Raw genomic sequence first — 19,984 nt, 5'->3', positions numbered from 1 at the left:
CAGAGACATGCTCTATATGTTGCAGCTGATCTACTATCGCCAGCTGCGCTCCACCCCGTACCTAAAGCAGTTTCACAGCGAGCACAAAAAGCTGTTTTTTTTTGCTGCACATGGGGGAAAGAAAGGCGCCAAAAAACGGTGTCACAGCGAGGGGTTGGGAGTTGTAGCAAAGTGTACTTCCCCTGTGGCTCCCTCGAAGCACCCACCCTTCCTGATTATGTCACCTAGACACCAACACAACACACATCCACTCCTCCACGGCAACAACACACTCGCAAACCAAAACCATTCCTTCATAACTTCTGGAGTAGCCCGAAGAGGAAATGTGCGCTCTTACCTGGTGACAACAGCACACCTTCAGCTCCAAATCTGCTCGCCCTGATGAGGAGGCGCGCTCATCTGGAGTAGGAGAAGGGAGTCTCGGAGAGAGAGAGAGGGAGAGAGAGAGAGAGAGATAGTGAGTATGTGTGTTGTGTGTGTAAGGCTGGGAGAGAGAGAGAGAGAGAGAGAGAAAGGGAGAGAGAGAAGGAGGGAAAGTGAGAGGTGGAGCCTGGTTCGGAGGAGAGAGGGAGGAGGAGAGAAAGAGGGCTGGGTGATGACTCTGTCTGCCGTCTATATAGCCAGTCTTGTGTGAGCAATGTGGGATGGCGCTAGATCATCTCCCGTTCAAATACACGCGGCAGATACACCTCGTGCGAGGCTGGGAGAAAGAAACTCAGGGGCAGAGAACGGAGGGAGGAGGAGGAGGAGGAGGAGGAGGAGGAGGAGGTGTGAAAGAAACAGGAGAGACTCTGGGTTGTTTAAGCCCAGCATCGTCACGCGGCAGTTCCTAGGAATCCCTCCAGTAAGAGGGGCACTGCATCACTGAGTCCTTGGCTGTGATTGGCTGGGTAGTGGGGAGACGACGAGGATGGTGGGCAACGCTGTGTAACCTAAGATGACCCTTTCAACACATATTAACATGCCCCGTCTGTGTTCTTTAGCCCCTGTGGGCAACAGTCACCTACAAGGACGCTTCAAAAAAATCCCCTCCCTGAGGGTCTTGGGATCCATGGGAACACGTCTATGTGTGTATATAAGTTCATAGTAAGCCATGACCTGCACTTGCACATGAACACACACACACACACACACACAATCTTTCAAGAACTTGTCCATGAAGGGAAGATGATTTCCCTAGAGGAAGGCTGAGCCTGTCAATAGAAAAGCCACACAAACACCTGCAAGGACAATCTTTCATTAGAGTGATTGAATATGTTGTCACGCTGACCTCAAAACCGACGAAGAAGTTGTACAGAGATTGATATTTTAAAACACGATTTTAAGATGTGTGTCCTCGGCACAGAGCATAGTCATTTTTTTCTGTTTAAGCGAGAAAAAACATACAGTACAATGAAATCTGCAGCAGCAATGAATTAGATATATTAACTTCAATTATTTAGAAATTCACTGACGTAAATTCAGCTCTGTAATTTAACAAGACTGATGCTGTATGCCTCAGTTGTGCATCTGGGATGTTTTTAAATCATCATGTAAAAAAAAACCTCTCAGTCTTATATTAACGCTTCAAATTCAAAGGAGGAAATGAAGCTGCTGAAATATGCCAGCAAAGTGATCATGTGACACAGGATTTCATGAATATGGAAAGGGGCTGATAACGCCTTTTTCTTTTTTTGCTGCCTCAGGTAGCAAACAAGGTTTTCTTTTGGCTGCGTGGCATGAATAAAAACGGTGCCCAGCTGCACTCAAAGGTCAGACAGAAACTCGGGCAGGAGAATGAATAGAGCTTTTTGTCTTATGCTTTCCCATAAAACACTGGGAAGTCAACATGAGGTGTTGCTCCGGAGGCGCTATGAGGCTCCAGAAGCAACACGACAATGTATTTTAATCACTAATCAGAAAAAAATCCACTTAATTTAAAATGTTACCAGGCATTCTGAGGATTTTCTGTTTATATATGCATGTTCAATTTATTAGAAAGTGAGGTGTAAGAGATTGTCACTTGGTTCAATAATGTTATCTTGTAGTATTTTAATAGCTAAATAATATATGGTAATATATTCATATAGAATACGAACATGTTAACATAATATTATGCAGTTGAACTTAAACTCTGTTCAAATATTCAGCCTGTAGGCTACATGTTGCATTGTTAATCATATCTACACATCCCAGAGCTCAGCGCCAAAGCATCATTTCAGTGCATCAGTTGTGAACGATCACTGGCTACAAATTAAAAGTAGACGTAAAAGTACAAATTCAGTTTTCACAACTAATATTTAATACTAACTCCAGGCCTGGATAACCACTGGGAGAGATAAAAGTGATGCTTCTATACATTCTTGTCTTGGGTTTAAAAGAAAGGACAACACTGAATACACATTTCTGTTCATTAAGATGATATATGATCTGATATATTCCTTCCTTGTCATGTCATTGTTTTTATGCAATCAGTCTGCTGAAAACTCCTCCAAAAACCAAGAAAAGACAGTCTGACTGTTTCTACTGGTGAGTCACCTACTGTAGCACCCTGTGGTGATCTCTTTTTATCCAGCACTTAAAGGTCAGCCTCCTCTCCAGCGAGCTTTGGTTTTTATTACAAGAATCCAATAATCAATAGGCCATTTATAGTAACAAAACATTTTCAGTGTGAGCATATTTTGGGCCTGGACTTGAAAACGTTATGGTTTTTAAAGCCAATACATGCACCGCTATTCATAGACTCTGCTTTAATGCTCATGTTAATGTGATTATCAGGTTGGATAACAGTTAAAATCAAAGTGCAAAGATGTAATTTTGATTGCACTGAAATCCTTTCCATATGAGTAGTAGCTTGTTTTGGTGGAGCAATGTTTACTTTTAACAAAAGGCTCAGAATATCAGTCTAACCCTGCCAAAGTAAAACCTTTTGTCCTTGCGTGTCCCCAGCCAAGGCTCTGGCTATGGGTTGTAAAGTGATTACTGCCCTTAATGGCCGTTTGTCTTGATAAGGGAGAGCTTATTGGTTCTGGAGGGGCTCCACTGGCACAGTGACCCTGTCACAGCAGGAACACCAGCTGTATCCTCCCCGGTCCTGTTCAGAAATAGCTTGGCCTGAGTCGTGGCCCTGGCCTTGTCCCAGTCAGCAGTCCCCAGCAGACAGGCGGCAGGCCAGACTCCAGCAGCCCGGCTCAGAGAGCTCCCATCCTTGAGGACAGAGGTGTCTCCAAGTCCCAGAAATGACGGGGGAGGCAAATATCACCAACCCCTCTCTGTAAAACCAGTGTCCTCTGTCACAGAGTCTCTCATCTACTGGACTCAGTGCAAAATCAAAGTGACAATATTAATCATGTGATGAGGAAAATAATTAGAGGGGCAATAAAGAACTGAGCAAGTCCCCCCCACCCCATCTCCCAACGTACAGCAGATAACTGATCGCTGCTTGGCTCGGTGAGTGATGAAAGGGTGTCGGGCTGGTTTTGAATGTGGCCACCGGCAGCCAATTTCTTCATAGACACCAGGGATCTTGTAGCCGTTACAACATAGGTGCCAATCAATAGAATCCATCTTGTCAGTGTGATCACTTCAACATCAATAATAATAACTTGGGGGGAAAAAAAACAAATTGTCGCCCTTACTGTAAATGCCATTCAAAAGACTAAATAACTAGCAACTTTAAAGGACCAGTGTGTAAGATTTAGGGGGATCAACTGGCAGAAATGGAATATAATATTCATATTTTCATTAGTGTATAATCACCTGAAAATAAGATTTGTTGTTGTATTTTCGTTAGAATGAGAATGAGCCCTTTATATCTACATAGGAAGCGGGTCCTCTTCCACAGAGGCCGCCATGTTTCACCGCCATGTTTCTACAGTAGCCCAAAACAGACAAACCACACACTTGCTCTAGAGAGGGCCTTTTGTGTTTTTTGCATTTTTTGCAAGTTTCGTGTACACCGCAGGTTTTCCTACACGCTTAAAAGGGGAGAGTGAGGGGAGGGGTTATGAGTTGGTTGCAGTCTGCAACCTCACCACTAGATGCCACTAAATCCTACACACTGGTCCTTTAAGTACCCAGGCTAATAAGTAAAGTACTAAAAACCATCTGGAGATATCCATCCTAATTATTTAATCTAATAAACCAATCAAACTGCTCTTTTCAACGTACCAAAGCGAAAACACTCCTGCTGTCAGTTTCTCCCAGTCGACATTACTCCCTCACAAGGCCGTTGATTGTTTTCATGCTTGAGACACATCCGGCCGTGTGGATCAAAACCCGCTTTGGTCAAATCAGCTCTCTGGCCATGTGGTTCATAGAGGGAGAGGCTTGCCCTGCACTCACTGTCTACGCATGGCGCCTCAGGAAGCCTGGTGTTTCTCTCTTGTTTACAGATCGACAGCATCTCAGGGAGAAGGCGGGCGACAGCCTGTGACAGACTGATGGATGATGTGACACTCATGCGCCCACTGTGTCATCCCCACATCCACCTTCCCCCATCTTCCCCTCACTAACTCACCCACTCACACTCATCACCTGAGGGGAGGATAGAGGATTGTGTGCACGTGGTAACTAGGGTTTCCGTTAGAAAAAAAAAAAAAAAACTGGTGGCGGTTCACATGTCCTGGAAGATTTCAATGTCTCGGATCAAATGGGAGAAACTCCGGTCAAATGTTATCTATGTTTATCGAGCTTAAAAACAATTGACAGGCAGGCTATATAAAGAATGACATCATCAAGGCATGTAGCTTTATAATATTACGCTAGCCTACGTTCGTTGGGGCAACACGTAAACACAAAAAGAATTTTTCAGCTTTACTTTACCTACATATTCTCAGATGAAATAAAACAGAATAAATACTATTTGCAAAAAAACAAAAAAAATACATGTAGGCCTATCTGGCTCATAACATTTTAATTACGGTGTGCTGCTGCTGACTTGAAATCAAATAATTTCCTTTCCTTACAGGCCTCTTCTCAGATAAAATAAAAACTCTTTGAAAGCAAATGAAAAAATAACCATAATCTATTGCTGGCTCATATCATTTTACTTCTTCTTCTTCACTGCTTTTTTCACAGCAGTGAAGAGTGTAGCTGCTGACTTAAAATCAAAGGTGCCAAGTGTCTCTCCACAACGTGCGAAATGCGCATGAGCCTTGAGACCTCGTCCTCCCCGAGGCGACTTCACTGCGCTGTTTTGATTCAGTTCTGAGGAGAGAATCCTCTCTCTGCTGGCACGCTGGAGACGGGGATCAAGCAGGCTACCTCGGCCGGTTTGGCCCACTCGGGACCGATTTTGCTGAAGTCCCTGATGAGGACTTCACAGACCATTGAGAAATTGAAGCCATAACCACAGAGCGCTATTACCAGATATTATGACCGGAAAGATTTAAATATGTCAGACCTCAACAGATTTTCCCAGTAAAAAACAGTAATTACCAGATGGTGGAAACCCAGGCGGTAACGCATGACAATCAACCTTAAAGTTGCCCCTTCCCCCTATATCACACATCTGTATGTAAGGAAGAGCCTGATGGGTAAGTGGTGGGCCGCTGTCAGCTCGCCTGACCGTTAATGGCCAGATGACAAGACTAGACCCGCCGCCGATAATGATGCTCAGGAGCAGAGACGAACAGACCAGATGGGTGACAAGCGGAGGTGACAGGACACGAGACGCAAAATTACACATCTCAAAATGTCATTGCAAAGAAAAGACGTAGTTGCCCATCAGGGTTGGAGAAAACTACTGCCAGTCAGCAAATGGACAACCGCTTGTCTGAAAGATCACTGACCAGTCATACTCTGAAGAAAATGTCACATGATAGTGATAGTGAATAATAAATCAGCAGGATGAGTCACATGGTAAAGGAATGAGAAAATTAAAAAAGTATAAGCAGATTTGAATGGACAAAAGAAAAAGAATGTTACAGTCAATATTTAATTTGAATTCATCCTTTGTGATGGAGTGACATGGCTAAAACTGGACATAATCAATGGACTTTTTTGATAAGGCATTCTGGGTAATAGGCCTGTTGAAATTCAAATTAAGAGCTTAAAGTCTCTCAGACATGTCTGCCAATTTCCCAGATCTGTAAAGCGAGTAAACAGCTCTAAGTAATGTTTTGTATGCTGTTGGACGGACTAATCTTCTTATATTGATTTTACCTATACCCTGCCATCACTTAAATCCTCCAACCACATATTCGAGGAAAAAGACGGCAATTAGGGGACCGCTGGGCTCAGATTCAATATTGAATAACAAGAATTTCTTATGTAACATTTTCAGTCGCTCTTTCTGTGACTCTCAATCACAGAGAAGCAAGAGAGATCAATAGCGTTCGTCCAAAACACTCCGTGATGTGGAACCAGCTCCTCTGAAGTTAATTACATTCGAACTTTTACATTTGCAGACATAAATCAGTTTGTTTGAAAAATGGCAGAATACTGAAAGCCGATGATTCATAGTCGGGTCTTTGATTCTGTAAAGCAGTTTGGAGTCTTTGATTAAGTGATTGCAATAATTTGAGGTGAAAAGGGAAACGAACAAAAGGTGCTTCTTACTGTCTTCTCCATTCTTCACTTCTCCTCTTGAACAATTACTGTCAGAGGTCATCAGTTACTTATTTCCCAGTAAATTAGGCTCATCTGGTTGATTTTTGAAGGCAGCCAGATGTGGCTTGGCGGTAGCCCAAGCGGGAATTCTTCCTCTTTTCTCTGCTTCCACAGTCAAAGTGGCCTCTGCTACCCAATAGGTCAATGAAGCTGCAACGCAACGCGGCTTTGTTGACTTGCTAATCCACTCCTTCACAACTCCTCCGACCTCCTCCGCTTTTTCCTCCCCCATCTCCACCTGCTTTGTATTGTTTGTAGACTAGGGCTGGGCAATATATATTTAATAATTTATCAATATCGTGATATGAGATTAGATATCGTCTTAGATTTTGGATATCGTAAGTGTTGTCTTTTCTGTTTCTGAACTTAGCAGACTGTTCTAGCTGTTCTATTATCTGCCTTTACCCACTTAGTCATTATATCCACATTACTGATTGTGAAAGCACCAATAGTCATCCCTACAATGTTGTTGCAATATCAATATCGAGGTATTCGGTCAAATATATTGTGACGTTTTGTCCATATCACCCAGCCCTATTGTAGACACACTGGAAATCTCTTTCTGAGAGACAAAAAGTGAGAAAGCCTCAGAGGAACCTGTTTTTCAAGAATTCTGTATGACAACTTCATTGGTACTGGGCAAAACTCTATAATTGTTATGGGCAAAAACAACCTAATTTTAGGTCAGGAATAAACATATGAAGTCATATAATGTTCATAAACTGACTAAGACAGCAGTTTTGGCACTTAACTAATCCAGAAAGCATGAGGGGGATAAAATCCTGTCATGTTTTCCCACCACTGAGCCTGCTAATGGTTTCTATTGTTATGGTAAAATTGAGTTGAGGAGATTAGCTTAAAGCTGAGACATGGTGAGGTAATTTTCTAAATACACTGAGCGCATCGCTGACTAAATGGGAAGCCGCGATAACATCTAGCCTGTCACGTAAACACAGGGCAGCAGGTATCAAGGCTATAGTTTGTGACATGCAGTCGTTCATACTTAGTCATTGAGGAATTTTGATTTATTTTAAAGATAAAAGTACTGAGGTGATTTATAAGTCTGCAAATCTTAAACTCGTCAGATCTGATTGTGAACTTATAAAGAATATAAAATAGGTTACAAAGAATTCAGCTCAACACAACCACCTTTAAGGAAATGTCCTTCACTTCCTCCTTCACCACAGCAACCCTCATCCTCTCAGGGGTCATCTGAGTAGGAGGTGAGCCACTTCCTCTTATCAGTCCATCCAGGCCTCCTACCAGGCTTATCGCCCAACTTGCCCCAGAGATGTTTGGGCCAGCCATGCACCAACACCTCCACATCAACACATGATAACACATGTGATCGTATGATCATACATCGACCTGTCTGTCAGCCCATTCATTTTCAGGTGCTTGATAAATGGGGCTAGCATGTCTGCCTGAGAGCGCATCGTTTTCTTATAGGAGCCAAGATGGCTGCCTGTCTGCCTCCCAGTGACAGGACAGTCAACTCTACATATAGTGCCTTGAAGGTAATATATAACCTGGCCATTGGATTCACTGATACGCAGCATTGTGGTTCAATCCCATGCCGAATGACCTATTATACAAGAGATCTTTACACTGCTCACCCAAGGGCAACAAATCACAACCGTACATGAAATAAATCAAAGCACATAGCGTGGATATCATATGACATGTTTAAGATGAAAAAAGGTGGTCCTTAAGTCTTAGAAAGATGCAATCTCATATCAACAAGGTTATTTTCAATGCATAAAGAAAAAAAAAGTGTATCTTTGTTAGAAGGTCTTACAGTTTATCTTCTAAAACATTTTCAGTCCACCTGCTGAGGAAAGCTAATATCTTCTTTCCAACTCTGCTGGACCCGTGTGGTCTGTCTCTACGCGTGTTGCATTGCTAACATTGTTCAAATCCATAGAATTTACTTTAAGTTAAAGATGTGAAGAGGTTTTCATTGTAATATGATGTTGTCATTGCTGTTGTTTGTCATTATTTTTGTTTGTTTGTCTATTTGCTTGATTTGTCTTTTTTTTTTTTTTTCCTTTCCACTATGTCTTGTCAACAGTATCACCAATAAAAAAAATAAAATAAAATAAAAAAAAGAGATGTGAAGAGGTGGAAATGTGTATAAAATGCTACACAAGACATCTTTAAAGGTGCAGAGAATTTAGTGGCATCTAGCAGATAGGATATAATATTCATAAGTATGTTTTAATTAGTGTATAATCACCTGAAAATAAGACTTATGTCTTGTGTATCACATGTGTGATAGCAAATCTTAATATATTTTCGGTTTTGGACTGTTCATTTGGTTTATGGTCCAAATTAATAATCTATTAATTAGGAAAATAATCTGCAGATTAATTGATCATCAAAACAATCAACAGTTGCAACCATAAATGTTGCTCAAAATATTTTTTAAGGAACATAAGTATAAATTTACAGTAAATATAAGTAGTTTGGTAAGATCAATGCAACTGCAGGCATGTGTTTACTATGTCAGTGTATATTCTTGGTATATGATGACAATAAAATCTATATATTTCAATCAATGACTTAATTACTTATACTCTAACATTTTTAATTGAGAAGTTGGGTTGCTTTTGTTTTCACTGTCAGTATCAGAGATCATGACAAATCTAAACCTTAATGGTAACTTTTTGTACTTTATGGCAGAGCACATGATACATTTCTGCAAATCTGACTGAAAACACTGCACCTCTGCTGGGTCCATTAACTCAGTATCAATGGCTCTTTGATCTGAACAGCTGAAGAGAGAAAGACAAGTGAAAAGAAGATTACAACAAACAGACTAGTGGATACACTGATCATGCAAAGACCTGATTCCTTATTATTGCCACAAGCTGATTTACTGATTGATTTTTTGACTTCTACTGTACAGTACATCCAGATGACTGATTTTTTTAAAACCCTCCCCTCATTCTTCCAGGTTAGTGCCCTCCCACACTCCCTCTACTGGAAGCTAGCAATGCATCCACAGCACTGTTGCTTACATCCAAGGCTGCTTTTACCTCGAGTCAAGGTCCTGCCCTACACATCTAAACATGTCTTCTCTCCTATACTCAGCTGATACCAACAAACCCTCTGCATATCATCCAGTCTGCCAGATAAATATCTTGATCTTTATAGTCTTGGTTCATTCTTGTTTTTGCTGATTACAGAAGTGAAAGGTGTACTTAACTCTTATTACACTCACAGTAGATTAAAGCAGCAGTTAAACACCCAAAAGCCACTGTGCTTGGCGCCTTTGTTTACCCAGCCTGCCAAGGTTACAGCTAGATTCAATTTCTTAGCAATCTTTCCTCAAGTCAATTAGCAGAGATGACTGCAGGTAGGAGCGGCATGTATACCTGACAGCTACAAAGCAATGACTCTACTGAGCAAATTATTCTGTCACGGGCTTGGCTGATATCATATTGTTTCAAGCCAGAATTATTCAATATTTTCTCGTTGTTTCACTGATGATTTACTATCATGTCGTTTCCCTCCAGTGGGCCTATTCTTAGTCCCGGTATCATCCTCGTCATGTGTTGGAGAGAGGGGGTTATTTTTAGTCAGATTGTCACGTGATGTCACTGCAAGTGGAGTCTCGCAGCTGTAGGCTACTGGTACGACATGTTACAGATCCACAGCTCCCAGCCTGGAACAAATGACTAGCATCCTGTGGGTCTCAGGAGTAACGTTCAGGAACATCATTTAAATAATTTATACACATTTATCCACATGTTTACCAAGGAAATTGGACACAGAGGTTTCCTTGTGTATGAATGGTGATGGAAAGGAAAAGGCTGCCATGTTTCCAACAGATATTGGATTAATTTTGACAGCTTTCAGTGGGAAAAACAACTTTTTTTTTTCTAAACGCACTTAAAGAATCGCTCAGTAAGACATATTGTTTGCCAGTGGTCTTTCTAGATGAGTAACTGCACTGATAAACTGTTATTAAATCTTTTTTTATTACTATTAAAAGGGATTATATTTGACTACAAAATTTCTCGGCCATAAAACAGTTCTACTTTGTCTTGCTCTGTAATTTTAATGTGGGAACAACCCACATGCTTGACTGAGAGTCATTCGGAAATAATGACAAGGAAAAAAAAGGTTAATGTAATTACTGATTCTTGGAGGATAGAGGACATTTTCTGGTTCAAAACTATTAGCCCTTCTATAAATTATGAATTAGTACAGTTTGTATGCTGCTTGAATGCAGATCACTTGAAGGTGTATGAATAATTCATTTATGCATTATGCCATTTAAGTAGCAAATGAATGCAAAAACCACTAAGAAGCAGGAGAAGGGCGCACTGAAACTTATTTACTTATGAAGATTATTCCCACTAGTGTTGCTGCAATCTCTTCTTTCATTTAAGCAGTCATTAACATAACAAAGACGTGTTATTAGCTGCATATTTCCAGGCAAACCGCAAGTCCAAAAGAAGAAGTGTAATTATAAAGTACCACTCTGCAATTGTGATGTTGTGATGTTGCGGCGTTGCGATGTTACCACCTGTGTTCCGAACGCACCGGCGCAAGACAATCAAGTTCTCATAAAGAATAAACGAGGTTTGTTGCAAAAGCAGATCCAGCCACACCTGTAAGGATCAGAGCTGATCTCGGGGGCCAGAACAATTAATCACAGGATGGTGAAGTAGAGATGACAGGAGCGGACGGACACCCTGTAATTTTCTTCGGCTGTATTATCTATAATTTAGCTCGTTACATAACACAAAGAGACTTCGATCATTACTGAAATGTACTAATTTACATACCTTTCTGCTACTTTTTGAAAAAAGGGAAGGTTTTACGCTGTAATTGTCGTCTCAGATCATCCACAGTCGTCATTCATGGTCAGCAAACTCTCTCTTCCGGACTCACCAACCTCCAAAAAGAAAACATATTCAATAGTTTCAAAGAGCAAAGGAAAATAAGAGGAGGTCAAGTTAGACCTAGAGGAAGAGCCATCATTCTGCCAAAAGGTTGTAATTAAAAAAACTTTCTTTTCTGAAAGCGTCACAGCAGCGGCAACAAAGAAAATGGGAGGTCAGGCATCATGTCAGCATCAGTTTACACTAATGGCTTTAAAAGGAAGAGCGGTCAAGTATTATAAGGGAAAAAGTGATTAGATTGACAATGACTGGAGCATTTACAATCTAATAAACTGACCGATTTATATGGCACTTTTACAACACTGGGAAATTATGAGAAAAGTTCCTAAAACCGACATTATGACTTTCTAATTTCCTAAAGTCATTCCTTCACACAGGCTGCAGCAAACCCTGTGAAACTTCAACAACGACGACAACAAATCGAACCCTACAGGCCTACAAACACAATCAGTCAGAGTTTGCTGTGTCGGCATTGTTCCACCTGGCAGTTTTAAGAGATGTAATTAACCATGTGTGTCTGGTCTAACTCAGATAGACAAAACAACCCAAATATCAGAAAAATTGCAGCCGGGGGAGGTTAACAAGCTGCAACTACCACGGTTTGAGGCTGAAGCAAACGCAGAGGTAGTTTAGAGTGCAATGCCACCGACGGCTCCTAGACCCTGGCTCCAATTCAAAAAGCGTCAACTTCAACAATTTTTTTTCAAACGAGTCATTATGGTCTCAATCGCTATGTTCAGGCCCTCTAATAAGTGTGCTGGTAGTCGTTTTGGAAATTATTGCTCCTTTAATAAGATCTGAAGACTTATAGTAGCTTTGATGTCTGCCGTGTGGGCGTTGATTGACAGCTGTGATTGACAGTTCACTCACCTGCTGTTCTCCTCCGGCGCCGGGACTCGCGCTGAGTCACACACTCTCCTTATTTGGAAGATCTTGGCTCCAAACAGAAAAGATGGTGCCGACCGTAAGCTGCAACTCTGGGCTTCAAACCGGCTCCAATGTAAACCGATGGCTGAAGCAGTTTGATTCAGATGCAGCAGTCTATTACAAACTTAAAAAACAATGTCAATCTTTACCCTGAAACTTACGGCAGAGAGAACAACACAACCAACGCCTTAACAGTGTTATCCAAACATATTTCTAATAATCGTATGCATGTCAAAGGATTATTTTACCATCTGTGTCTACCAGAGAGGAAAAGCTAGCTTATAGCATATGCTGAAACCTGTTACATTAAGATGCTATACATGAATGCAAGGGCTGACATCACGTCTACAGTAGAGATAACACAACACCACTTAACAAGCTGGCATGACACTTTTCCCAGCTGGTATGGCGACTATAGTAGGGAGGAAATTACATGCACAGGCTCCTGTTACAGTTAGCATCTCAGCTGGATGCAAGCTAGCTATTCTGTGATTTAAACATACATTTAAAACACTGCATACCTTTCAATTAAATAGCTGTTCTGTTTTTATTTTCATGTGTTTTCTTTACCCTGCTGGTAGTGCATCCCTCCACACAGCAGCTTCTGGACATTTTTCTCTTGTTTACCAGCAGACAGAAGTGACAAGGAGGCACCTTCACGCAGTACAAAGTCAATGGAGAGCGATGAATTGTTTTCCCCTCCGGGGTGAACGGGACTTATTACGCTCTGTCTCTATAGCAGCTCTGAAAACATCGAACATAGTCCTTGATTTTCTCTGATATTTCAAACAGAAATTGTGAGCTTGTTGAAAAAAGCGGTTGTGCAAGTTTTAGCGGCTGTTCTGACAAAGGTAGTTATGATTGGCTGTTCGGTTCAGACGTGGGCTCGGAGTCTTTAAGGTTAATGTGAGGAGAGTTCACAAGATAGTGTCACGAGTTTCTTTCTGCTTTCTTTCTTCTAATACTATAGTGTTTGTGGAGCTACTGGAGGCAACACTAAATGAATCAGTAATAGCAAAAGTACAATATGTATTTCAAGTATTACTGCATGTTTCTGGAGCCATTTTCATTGTCAACACACCAACGGCAGAATGTTGTATCATTAGCTTTATCCACGGGATCCTGGACACATACAGCGCTGGATATACTGCAATATTAATACTGTATAATGCAATATAGTGCAGTAACATCAAAGTAAAGCCCCAAAAATGACACAGTCACAGTGCATAGTAAAAGGCTGTTCTGTGCTTCAGATAAGAGGCGATATTACATTATGTCTGCTTAGCTTTTAGGACAAGCATAGCATCAGCTCTAGAAGTCATTCACTACTGAAGTAATGAAAAGAGGCATGTGTCATTTCATCCCATTTTCCAGCACATAGGCTATCAACCCTTATTTTAAAAGAAAAACATACAGTAATATAAAAAAGAAATGAGAATTTAGTTAAGTCAAAAGGTGAACATGAATCTGCTGTGAAACTGACTCTCAGGTTAACAGTTTGACGAGGCAGCCGACGGAAACGCGGACATGTTATTTATACAACCATTTAAATGAGTGGAAATTACAGGCTGTGCTGCCATGCGAGCATATTTTACCTGCACATTAACTCCTTAGCCTGATGAAGTGTATTGAAGGTGTCATTCGGTGGCCCGTAATCAACACAGAGACGCCAACGTCGAGAGACACAAATTAAGATTTCGGTGTAACTATGAAATCAGCTGGTGAGAAGTCATATTATGTGCTGCTAAACATCTAGTGTCAGGAGCAGCAGCACAATAATCACTCAGATTATCATTTTTTGAACATATTTCAAGTTTTAGAGCAGGTTACCGTATAATCATGTGTTTTAAATAAACCCCCAAAACTCACATATTCAGTCAGAGCGGGGAAGGCTGATTGCAGCTCATCAGCCTGTCAGCTGGAAGTGCAAAGTGAATGGAGCTTATGGTCGAGTGGCTTTCCGCACTGTCACGTTTTCTTCACACGACTGCAAATCAAACAGCTGTTGTTTCACTCTTGAGATCTGTTAAGTAGGGTTGGGTATCCATTGAACCTTATCAATTCTGATTCTGCTTATCGATTCCGGTTCTTGTCGATTCCCAGTTTCCATGTTTAGATGACTAAAATATCTTTATTCTTTTAAGCTTTTACTCTTATTGTTTCATTGAAAAGAGGAAGTTCAGTCTTTTTAACTGGACATTGACAAAGTAAACAGAATAAAAACGTATGATCAACAGTCAGTAGGCCTACATGCATTTTCTTGTGGGTGCTGTGGTGTTTGACACTCCTCACTTTTCTCCCTGGTCATATTTCTCTCTATTGCCAAAGAGAGCGGCGTGTCGGGGCTCTGTGTCTCTGGCTCTACTGGAGCTGTTAACGCTGGCTGATGACACACTCGGGCTAGGAGACTGCAAGACATCAAACACTGAACATTCTTTCAGATCAATGCCGTGTCGCCTTAAATGTTTGGTCAAATTTGATGTGCAACCTGACTTACAGCTAATTAGCTTCCCGCATACATCGTGCTTTGCCTTGTGGTTTTCTTTCATAAAGTGAAGCCACACTTTTGAACGTTTGCTGCGGTCCATCTTTCATTACTGTTGTGATGTTGGCTGTGCACACTTGGTGCATGACGTACACAAGTCCTGGCAGATATGTAGCATATGTTTGCAATAAGAACCGAAATTCTAGTTTTTTTTTTCAGTTCTTTGCATTTTGGATTTGGTTCTAATTTGGAGCCGGTTTTCGGTTCCCAACCTTACTGTTAAGTTGTGAAAAAGATGAGAGAAGGTGGATTATTTGGCACATCTCGGCCTGTTTACGGCCTCCATTCAGATATAGGATGAGAGCCTGAGAAGGGTTTATCATTTGAAAAGCAGATGAAGACCCACTGAGGCGAATGTGATATGTGTGTGGACCCGCTGCGGCTCGACACGTGACCGACTGCTCTCGCTACCCCTTCCCCTGCAGCTAGGTGCCATTGTACAATGCCATTACAGCTGAATCTCCTTCCCCATACACTCCAAGCTGAGCTTATCCTACAGATTTCACGTCCGTGCGGCCCTTGGATCCTATAGCTGTACGTCACAGCACACACTGCAAATCCTCTGGCTGCTTAACACGATTATAAAGTAATGGAAGTTCCCGAGTGAATCTGCTGCCTCCTCTAAACAGTTAGAAAGTGAAGCACTCTTCTTTGTCAAGGCCAATATCGGCTGTGTGAGGTAAATGAATATCCTGCTGATGATTAAGTGACTGAGGCTGTACAGGACGGACACAGTAACATGGAAGAGCTGCTACTCTATGGACTATGCAAATTTGAAAGGTGATAAGAACGCCTGTGTCTCTAGGCCAAGGGGTGGTTTTCTAATTTCAGTAATACGCCTAATAGTATTAGCTGTTCTACATTTCCAACAACCGGCAAACACGGGCTCTTTATTTTCGGGGCTCCCAAGGCAGTTGAGTAAGAGCTCAGATAACATTTTCACACATCAATTGCTCCAGTTGCAAATAAAGCACCATATTAGCAGCAAATATCAAATTATGCCTCTCAATTACAGACTTTTTAATTAGGGGACAGTAAATGTGTTTTGGGAACGCGCAGATGTGCATCTGTTCTTTTCATTCGCTTTTCTTAGTGGGCTCAAGAAACTGCATTCGAACAGAAAACAAAGTCCCGATAGCAACATTTTAAAAGCATTTTTCAAAACCTGTGATTTTGAAAATGATTGTTTTTGTGAGCCTGGTGAAAAGTGGCCATGATATGTGCTTGGAGGGAGAATAATACTGATATCTGGAGTGAGAAAGAAAAGTGAAGAAAAGACAGTGAAAGCCCACAGAATGAGGCAAGGTCATCTGTGCTTCTGCACAATATTTGAAGGAAGATGATGTATTGTAAGAAAAAGAAAAACACAGCGTCAAATGAGTAGTTGGATTGCTGTTGTTTGTCCCTCTGTCTAAAAGGTAATCACTGCAGCAATTCACTCTGAAGGTTTCTAGATAACTCACAAGGAACATTTCTTTGTGTGTGTGTGTAAATGCAGAAACCGTAGTGTTGATATTAAGCGTCATCTAGTCTCTTAGCTGCAAGCAAACACCGAGCTCACCACAGCACAGATCGGGCAAAGTGATAATAAATCTTGACCCAGGAGGATTAAGAGCCTAGAGGTGGATGTTGGGAGTGGAGGTAGGACTGATGTGATGCTATATGACCAGCAGTGTAGAGGAGTTGTAAGTGAGCAGAGAAACAGCAGAGAGAGTGAGTTGAGAGCAGCAGGCTCAGATGTCAGCTACACAGCAGATAAATATGAACTGAAGCAAGCTAAACTCTCAAAATGTCTTACAGCGTGAATGTTATAGCTTGATTAGCAGATGACCATCAGTTCATGGATATGAGCTTAAGGTTCGCAGTGAGTGTTGAAGCAGCGTAAACAGTAGAACACAAGCTCAGCAGTTTCGCAGTTCAATTATGATAAGAACACTAAAAAGGCAACCAACTCGTAACCCCATTACTTGGAGGAAATATATTGTATATCTGATTACTATGTAGTCATGCGATGTAAATTTAAGCCATGTTGAGCTTCCCATGACACCAAAATAATAAAGTGCAGAGACTGAATGCAAGGACAGTCAATTTTACATCCCTAAAAACAGTATTAGTATGGGAAATACAGGGTTTTAAATAAATAAAAATGCAGGTAATTGTGCAGACTATGATTATAGCCTAAATAAATACAGCATATTTAACCTACACAGTCCTGCTCCTTTGTTGCATATTTGAAATACCTAATTTATGTTTTTTATGCCCCAAAATACATGAAGTGGTCTATATGCAAGGGGGAAAATGCTTTAGAGGAAAGGTCTTCACACTTTTAAACATTTTTTGGATACAGGATGTTAAATTTTGTGGTATTTTTGTTCAGCTACACATGGACTGAGTGGTTGGCAGAGACCTTGCAACAACCTGCAGCAAAAACCAGTTCAGAAGGTGAAAAGTCCTGCAACAATTTGAACAATTTAAATGTTTAAAATCGATGTTTTCCAGCCTACGACCCTCATGTCAAAACAAATGTAGTCCACTTAGCTGACACTGAATACTGAAGCATGACTATCAGTATTCATATTTCACCACTTTATAAAATCAAACAGCAAGCAAAAGAGAAAAGAGCTCAAGAAGGTGACAATTCCCAATGACAATTAAACAATGGCAATATTGGATACAGATGGGTAAAGACAATAACAATAATAATAATAATAATTTTAAAAAGCAGCCACACTAACAACACAACCAGCAGCTGGGCACCCCATAGCTTACTGAATATAAACCAAGCACACAAACACAGACTGAAAAGTCAATATATAGACTCAGTATATGTAAGTTAGCATTAGCACAGGCAACAAATTCTTACCTTGTTGTAGCAAAGCAGTGCGGACATCGTAGTAAATCCCTTAATTGGATAATAAGAGGACAGAAAACTCCAGCTTCTGACTTGAGGTGCGTCGATGACAGTTTGGTAGAGGTCGACGAAATGATGAACCGTAAGGGATAGAATCAGAAACATGGTTTTTCCTCCAGAAATTCCTCCCAAAGTTACAATTCAGCCAGTTTCTCTCCCTAAAAAATTAACCCATATTCCAATGAATCGACCTTTTTCATTAAGTTTGAAACAGGTGCTATTAACGACATTCAAGCTGGAATGCGGGACCTTTGTCTCCCCCTGTTGACAGTGAGAGTAATTACAAAACCACTGTCGATACATGCTTACGTCATAGGCTCCTGTAGCCTACTCTGAGGCTGTAAAACGGTGAATAAATTGTTTTGAGCGTCACACAATTCCACAATGGCTCATTTCACTATCATAATTTGATCCATTCGGTCCATTTACATTTGGAAAGTCTAGAAGAGCTGCACAATTAAATTATTTTATCCCCCTTCAAGTTAGCAGAGAAATAACCGGAAGTTAGCTGCCTCAGCTGGCGGAAGTCATTCATGCATTCATCCGGCCAGCGCGGGAATGTCAAACCCGACACCAGATTAAAAAACTCCGGTTTATCTGGCGGTGATAGGCTTAATCAGCATTGTGTGAATTTGGCAAGGTCTTGAACGTGGCATTAATTTATGTATAAAAGTTCAGCACTGCAGGGTTAAATATGGCCGTAATCCAATTAGTTTTTCCAAGTTAGTGACCTTGGTATTGTTAATGTTATCAGTTCCACCTATGCTTGTCTTACTATAGCAAATCAAAATGTCTACTGTGAAAATAGTGACAATGTCAAACAACCAAATGACATTTAACTTTACTACAAAGCATAATTTTTTTTCTCACACTCCTTTCAAGTTAATTGAAGCTCTATGATAAAAGCCTTGTAAACATGTTATATTATATTTCACTAATATCTGAATTATAAAAATTGGGCTATTTTTATGGCAATTAGACATGTTTGAGGTTCTGATTGGCCTACTTGGTGTCACTTGAATCTCACAACATTGCAAGTGCCTTAACTAGCGTGGATGATTCATTGTATTACATCACTTGCATTATACTAAACTATAACTAGTGATCAAAGCAGATAGATGCAATTGCAGGTAGTGGAGTGGTCATATGATGCATGTAAGGGTGAAATCATGACCACAACAAAGGCCTTATGGAGCTCTCGGTGTCTTTCATCTGGTTGAGGCGAGGGATAAAGAGAGGCAACATGCGAGAGAGCATCATTACAAGTCCATCTACACTCTTTATCTAATCACTAATGGCTTTGGAGAGGAGTTTCAAAACCATCAGCACTGCTGTTTCACAATGTTTCCCGCAATATCTCCCTTACAGCCAGCCATTATGTAAACTAGAGTACAAAATATGCTGTTCCAAACTACTCTCCCTCTCTGTCTCTTTCATTCCATATGCCACAGTTAAGATGACCTTTTTCTGGTGACGGATGCCAAAGTTACAGTGATCTCTTGTGGACTGGCAGTGATTTTAACATCTTTTCTTTTGTGATCAAATGGTTTTTATTTTCTCAAAGGAGAGCATGGAAATTACATCCAATACACACATAATACAGAGTACAACATGTGACTTTAACATCTGATGTGGCAGCCAGATTTTCAGGTAATTCAGAACACATCAAGAGCCTGTCATGATGACCCCCATATCTGAGAAAAACTATCTTAATGTGCAGACTGTCATACAATGAGACTGATAATAGAGGGATAATGACGTTTGGTGGAGGTACTAAGCTGACTGTCTTGCCTGTCTTTGTGTTAAAGGTCAATATTTCACATGGCTTCTTGAAGGCCAATTCATACCAGCCAGATACAGCTTTTCCTGGCTCTATACCATCATGTGCCCCTGCTAGTGTGGGATCATGGGTAGCACCACGTGGAGAATGACCTTTTCAGCCATGTGTCACCTGCCCGTGATGCTCTGGGTGGCCCCTCTCACCATAGCGTGTCTGAATGTCAGCGTCGTAATGCTCCAGTGAAGCAACCAGGACCCAAAAGATAGGAAAAAGGAAAGAGGAGTATTGGACACAGTATTGGACCCAAGCACACACAC

General features: G+C 41.0%; 1 protein-coding gene across 14 annotated transcripts in view; it reads right to left on the bottom strand.

The window, feature by feature from the left end:
* Window positions 1-18,142, bottom strand: part of syt1a (synaptotagmin Ia) — a 204,509-nt gene extending 186,367 nt beyond the window's left edge. For 3 of the 14 annotated variants that reach the window (XM_042403755.1, XM_042403764.1, XM_042403767.1), the window contains exons 1-3: window positions 17,840-18,142; window positions 17,384-17,428; window positions 338-399 (exon numbers count right to left, since the gene is read on the bottom strand). The gene's annotated coding sequence lies outside the window, so the exon portion shown is untranslated. Of the gene's footprint in view, window positions 1-337; window positions 420-12,374; window positions 12,510-17,383; window positions 17,429-17,839 lie in introns of those variants that run through there. The other 11 variants (XM_042403765.1, XM_042403756.1, XM_042403768.1 and 8 more) reach the window with 8 other exon arrangements.
* Between the last annotated feature and the right edge of the window lie 1,842 nt (window positions 18,143-19,984).

This window comes from Thunnus maccoyii, chromosome 23, assembly GCF_910596095.1.
Source record: "Thunnus maccoyii chromosome 23, fThuMac1.1, whole genome shotgun sequence".
NCBI classification, from domain to species: Eukaryota; Metazoa; Chordata; class Actinopteri; order Scombriformes; family Scombridae; genus Thunnus; species Thunnus maccoyii.
Note: the sequence above shows the minus strand (reverse complement) of the source record. Positions and strands in the feature narration are given on the sequence as shown.